We start from the raw sequence: 6,517 nt of genomic DNA, 5'->3' as shown, positions 1-6,517 counted from the left end.
AATTCAAGCCGGGCACTATTCAGATGGTGCAGAATTCTATTTCTTTTGGAGGAGCGGCAATTGAAGACCCCAACATGCAAATAAGGAATTTTGTCGAGATCTGCAGCACTTTTAAGTATAATGGCGTTACTGATGAGGCTATCAAGTTGAGGCTTTTCCCATTCTCACTGAGGGATAAAGCTAAAGACTGGTTACATTCTGAACCAGCTGGGTCAATCACTACGTGGCAAGATCTTGCATAAAAGTTTCTGGTGAAGTTTTATCCAATGGCAAAGACTGCTGCTATGAGGAGTGCTCTTACTCAGTTTGCGCAGCAACCTACAGAATCTATGTGCGAGGCTTGGGAATGCTACAAGGAAATGCTGAGAAAATGTCCACATCATGGAATGCCGGATTGGATGGTAATCATTGGTTTTTATAATGGTTTGGGGGCCCAATCTCGGCCCATGCTCGATGCAGCAGCTGGAGGCGCCTTATGGGCTAAAAGCTATACTGAGGCGTATAATCTTATCGAGACGATGGCTGCAAATGAGCATCAAAACCCAACTCAGAGGATGACGTCAGGCAAGTAGCAGGTATTCTGGAAGTTAATGCAGCCACCGCTATTGCAGCCCAGCTCTAAGCGCTATCAATGAAGGTTGATTCTTTGGCTACGTATGGAGTTAATCAAATAGCTATGGTTTGTGAGCTTTGTGCAGGTTCTCATGCTACGGATCAATGTTCTCTTGTCAACGAATCTGTTCAGTATGTGAATAATTATCAATGACAACAGCAGCCTGTGCCATCGACCTATCATCCTAACAACAGAAATCATCCAAATTTCAGCTGGGGGAATAATCAGAATGCTATTCGGCCAACATATCAGCAAGGAGTAAGTAAACAGTTTAACCCACCTGGATTCCAGCAACCACAGCAGTATGCTGCAAGGCAATCATATCCTCAACAGGGAAGTGCAGCTGCACCTACTAGTGCTGATTTTGAGGAACTTAAGTTGTTGTGCAAGAGTCAGGCGGCTTCTATCAAGACCTTGGAAAATCAAATCGGTCAATTAGCCAATGCAGTGCTCAATCGTCAACCTGGCACTCTTCCCAGTGACACGGAAGTACCAGGCAGGAAGGAAGCTAAAGAGCAAGTCAAGGCTATTACCTTAAGGTCTGGAAAAGTAGCTGATGCTGAAAAGGCAAAAGAAGTCGAAGCTGAAGTTAGAGATGAAGAATCTAAGCAAAAGGAGAAAGTGGCGGAACTAAAGAAGACTACTGTTGAACACACTCTGCCTGAGGCTAATACAGGGGAGAAACAACTCTATCCTCCACCACCTTTTCCTAAGAGATTGCAGCAACAAAAGCTGGATAGACAGTTCGGGAAGTTTCTGGAGGTGTTCAAGAAACTTCACATCAATATACCTTTCGCTAAGGCGCTGGAACAAATGCCTAGTTATGCAAAGTTTATGAAGACTATTCTTTCAAGGAAGGTGAAACTGGATGACCTTGAAACTGTTGCTCTCACGGAAGAATGCAGCGCTGTTCTGCAGCAAAAGTTACCACCAAAACTGAAAGATCCAGGAAGCTTCACCATTCCTTGCACCATTGGCAATCTAACTTTTGACAAGTGCCTTTGTGATTTGGGAGCAAGCATTAATCTGATGCCGTTGTCGATCTTTAAAAAGTTGGATCTGCCTGATCCAAAACCCACATACATGTCGCTACAATTGGCGGACCGTTCCATTACTTACCCAAGGGGCATAGTTGAGGATGTGCTCGTCAAGGTGGATAAGCTCTTCTTTCCTGCAGATTTTGTTATTCTGGATTTTGAGGAAGATAAGAAGATTCCCATAATCTTGGGGAGGCCTTTCTTGGCTACTGGCTGTACCTTGATAGATGTGCAAAAAGGGGAACTTACTATGCGGGTCCAAGATCAGGATGTGACCTTCAACGTATTCAAGGCAATGAAATTCCCTACAGAAGATGAGGAGTGCTTAAAAGTGGATGTGATTGATTCTGCGGTTACTTCGGAACTCGATCACATGCTAATGTCTGATGCATTGGAAAAGGCCTTAGTGGGGGATTTTGACAGCGATGATGAAGATAGCAACGAGCAATTACAATATCTGAACGCTTCTCCATGGAAGCGAAAGCTCGACATACCATTTGAATCTCTTGGTACTTCTGACCTTAAGAATGCTGAAGGGAAGCTCAAACCATCAATAGAGGAAGCACCTACCTTGGAGCTCAAACCATTACCTGAACACTTGAGGTATGCTTTTTTAGGTGATTCATCTACGTTACCTGTTATTATTTCAGCTGACCTTTCAGGTAGTGAGGAAGATAAGCTCTTAAGGATTTTGAGAGAATTCAATTCGGCTATAGGATGGACCATAGCAGACATCAAGGGGATAAGTCCTTCATATTGTATGCATAAAATTCTGTTAGAGGAAGGTAGTAAGCCAACTGTGGAACAGCAGCGAAGACTGAACCCGATCATGAAGGAGGTGGTGAAGAAAGAAATTCTGAAATGGCTAGATGCAGGCATCATTTATCCTATTTCTGACAGCTCGTGGGTGAGCCCCGTGCAATGTGTACCTAAGAAAGGAGGTATCACTGTGGTCGCAAATGAAAAGAATGAGCTCATCCCTACTCGAACAGTTACAGGATGGAGAGTATGCATGGATTATAGAAAATTGAACAAAGCCACAAGGAAGGATCACTTTCCTCTCCCATTCATTGATCAAATGCTTGACAGATTAGCGGGACATGAGTATTTTTGTCTTCTGGATGGTTATTCCGGGTATAATCAGATTTGTATTGCACCAGAGGATCAGGAAAAGACTACCTTCACTTGTCCATTTGGCACATTTGCTTTTCGTAGAGTTTCATTTGGGTTATGTGGCGCCCCGGCCACCTTTCAGAGATGTATGATGGCTATATTCTCTGACATGATTGGAAATAACGTCGAAGTGTTCATGGATGACTTCTCCGTCTTTGGACACTCATATGATGAATGTTTGAATAATCTGTGCGCCGTACTCAAAAGATGCGTGGAAACTAATTTGGTGCTTAATTGGGAGAAATGTCATTTTATGGTGCGTGAAGGCATTATCCTTGGGCATAAGGTCTCTAGCAAAGGTCTGGAGGTGGACAAGGCCAAGGTGGGAGTCATTGAAAATCTTCCCCCACCTAATTCGGTGAAAGGAATCCGTAGTTTTCTCGGTCATGCGGGTTTTTATCGGCGATTCATCAAGGACTTTTCAAAGATATCTAAGCCGTTGTGCAATTTACTTGAGAAAGATGTGCCTTTTAAATTTGATGATGAATGTTTGGCAGCATTCGAGACTCTCAAGGAGAGTTTGATCACGGCACCAGTTATTACAGCACCAGATTGGACAGAACCGTTTGAGATGATGTGTGATGCGAGTGACTATGCGGTAGGTGCAGTTCTGGGACAGCGCAAGAAAAATCTCTTCCATGTGGTCTACTATGCGAGTAAGACTTTAATTGGGGCCCAATTGAACTACACCACTACTGAGAAGGAGCTTTTGGCTATAGTCTTTGGCTTTGAGAAATTTCGATCTTATCTGCTTGGTACGAAAGTGACAGTATTCACTGATCATGCAGCTATTCGCTATCTGGTTTCTAAGAAGGATTCGAAGTCGAGACTCATTCGTTGGGTGCTTTTACTTCAAGAATTTGAGTTAGAGATCAAAGATAGAAAAGGTACCGAGAATCAAGTAGCTGACCATCTCTCTAGGTTGGAGAATCCCGATTCTACTTCACAAGATAGGACGTTAATCAATGAATCTTTTCCGGATGAGCAGTTGTTTGCAATTCAGGAGGAAGAACCATGGTTTGCAGATATTGTAAACTATCTTGTCAGCAATATAATGCCGCTTAATTTGACATCCGCTCAAAAGAAGAAGTTTCTGCATGAGGTGAAGTGGTATATGTGGGATGAACCATATTTGTTTAGACAGGGAGCTGATCAGATCATCAGGTAATGTATCCTGTTCTGTGAGACGGAGGGGATATTACGAGACTGCCATTCCACGGTTTATGGTGGACACTATAGAGGTGAGAAGACGGCAGCTCGTATTCTGCAAGCAGGTTTTTTCTGGCCTACTTTGTTCAAGGATGCTCATCAGTTTGTTTTAAGGTGTGATCGTTGCCAAAGAGTGGGAAATTTGTCAAGGAAGGATGAGATGCCATTAAATGTGATGCTTGAAGTCGAGGTCTTTGATGTATGGGGAATCGATTTCATGGGGCCTTTTATCTCGTCTTGCAATAATCAGTACATCTTGCTGGCAGTCGATTATGTCTCAAAATGGGTCGAAGTTAAAGCTTTACCGACAAATGATGCAAAGGCAGTGCTAAATTTTCTTCATAAGAAAATTTTCACAAGGTTTGGAACGCCTCGGGTAATCATAAGTGATGAAGGATCGCATTTTTGCAACCGTAAGTTCACTTCTATGATGCAGCGTTATAATGTGAATCATCGAGTAGCTACTGCCTATCATCCGCAAACAAATGGTCAAGCGGAAGTATCTAACAGAGAGATAAAGCGCATTCTAGAGAAGGTTGTTTGTCCGTCAAGGAAGGAATGGTCTTTAAAGCTCGATGAAGCTGTTTGGGCTTACAGAACAGCATACAAAACTCCACTTGGGATGTCACCGTTTCAGTTGGTGTACGGTAAAGGATGTCATCTACCGGCGGAGCTTGAGCATAAGGCCTACTGGGCATTGAAGAAATTGAACCTGGATTTAGATACAGCTGGTAAGAAAAGAATGCTTCAGCTTAATGAACTTGATGAATTTCGAATTCAAGCGTACGAGAATAACAAATTGTATAAGGAAAAGGTGAAGAGGTGGCACGATAGGAAGCTACATCCTAAGTTATTTGTGCCAGGGCAACAAGTTCTGTTATTCAACTCTCGGCTCTGACTTTTTCCTGGGAAGTTAAAATCAAGGTGGTCTGGACCTTTTATTGTCAAAACTGTGTTTCCACATGGAGCGGTGGAAATTTTTGAGAATGATTCGGACCAAGCATTCAAGGTTAACGGTCAGCGGTTGAAGCACTACTATGGGGACATGGCAAACCGAGAGGTGGTTAGTGCCATTTTGTTGACTACTTGAGAAAGGTACAGAACGTCAAGCTAATGACGAAAAAGAAGCGCTGCGTGGGAGGCAACCCATGAATTGTTGTTACAGGAACCCTTAGAAGTTAATAACCTAACCAAAAACACAAAAAAATCAGAAAAAAGGGGCTGAAAATTTTTTTTCCCAGAGACCCTCTGCGCGCCCGCGCAGCTATGCTGAGCGGCCGCGCAGGGGTCGAGTTCCAGAAATTTTTTTACAGTTCAGAAAAAAAAAAAAACAAAAACATAAAAACCCATCACAGCCCATAAACCCACGAATTCTTTTCCCATTACCCCATGATTTTATCCCTCAACTCCACTCCTAATCTAATTTAACCTACTCCACACACTATATATACATACACCTATCCCACATATCTCCCACAAACTTCCTACACTTAAACCCTCTCATAAACATCAAAAATCAGTTCTTACACACTTTTATTCACAAATCAATGGCACCCAAGAGAGCACGCACTATTGACAGCAGCAGCACAGTTCCTACTGCTGATTCATCAAGGGGTACTGCTGCAAGGCCTCGGTTAACTGACAGAGCTGCGGAGGAGGAGTACACTAGGCTGTTGGGGAAGCTGATTCTGAAGGAGAGGGGGGTTTTTACCATCAGGGAGGGATGGTGAGTTGTTGCCCATGATTGCAGAGAAGGGGTGGATAGCTTTTTGTGAGTCACCCGAAGCAGTACCGATGAGCGTTGTTCGCGAGTTCTACGCGAACGTGAAGGCTGAAAAGAATGGGTTTTCTGTAGTTCGTGGGCTGACGGTTGATTATCATCCTGCGGCGATTCGCCGTGTGATTGGACAGCGAGAGAGGAAGCTCGAGGAGGAGAACTGGAATGAAAAGACTGCTGAGGATTTTGACTTGGATTTGATTTGTGCGACTCTCTGTTGACCGGGCACAGTTTGGAACCGCAGTCCAGCCAATAATGAGTATCGTCACTTTCCGGCGATCGCCATGAACAGGTATGCCCATGCATGGAATGCATTTATATGTGCTAATATTTTGCCTTCTTCACATGCACACGAGGTCACAGTTGAGAGAGCACAGTTGTTGTGGGGAATTCTGAATGAGGAATACTATGTGGACCTTGGTGAGTTTATCTACCAAGGAATTCTGAAGTTTTTGAGGGGAGCAAAGCATATGAACATCCCTTATGCATCCACGGTTACGAAGCTATGCCGAGCAGTAGGAGTGAACTGGCCGGCTCATGAGCAGTTGCAGTTGCCAGCAGCTCCGATAGATTCTGGCACTCTGAATGGGATGCAGGAGTGGACCGGTGGTGAGCCTGAGGAGCATGGGCTGGGTTATCGTCTTCCAGGAGGGCGTCCAGCACGAGGTGCTACTATGGCTAGGCCAGGGCGTGGTGAGGCTGGTTCTT

General features: G+C 44.1%; 1 non-coding gene across 1 annotated transcript; it reads right to left on the bottom strand.

Annotated features, from left to right (window-relative positions):
• Nucleotides 1–281: 281 nt before the first annotated feature.
• On the bottom strand, nt 282–388 carry LOC141715905 (small nucleolar RNA R71). The gene has a single exon (XR_012572647.1). It is a non-coding gene; the product is annotated as a small nucleolar RNA R71 (small nucleolar RNA).
• Nucleotides 389–6,517: the final 6,129 nt, after the last annotated feature.

Source organism: Apium graveolens, chromosome 3 (genome assembly GCF_009905375.1).
Source record: "Apium graveolens cultivar Ventura chromosome 3, ASM990537v1, whole genome shotgun sequence".
NCBI lineage: Eukaryota > Viridiplantae > Streptophyta > Magnoliopsida > Apiales > Apiaceae > Apium > Apium graveolens.
The sequence above is the reverse complement of the archived record's forward strand: the minus strand, read 5'-3'. Positions and strand labels throughout refer to the sequence as shown.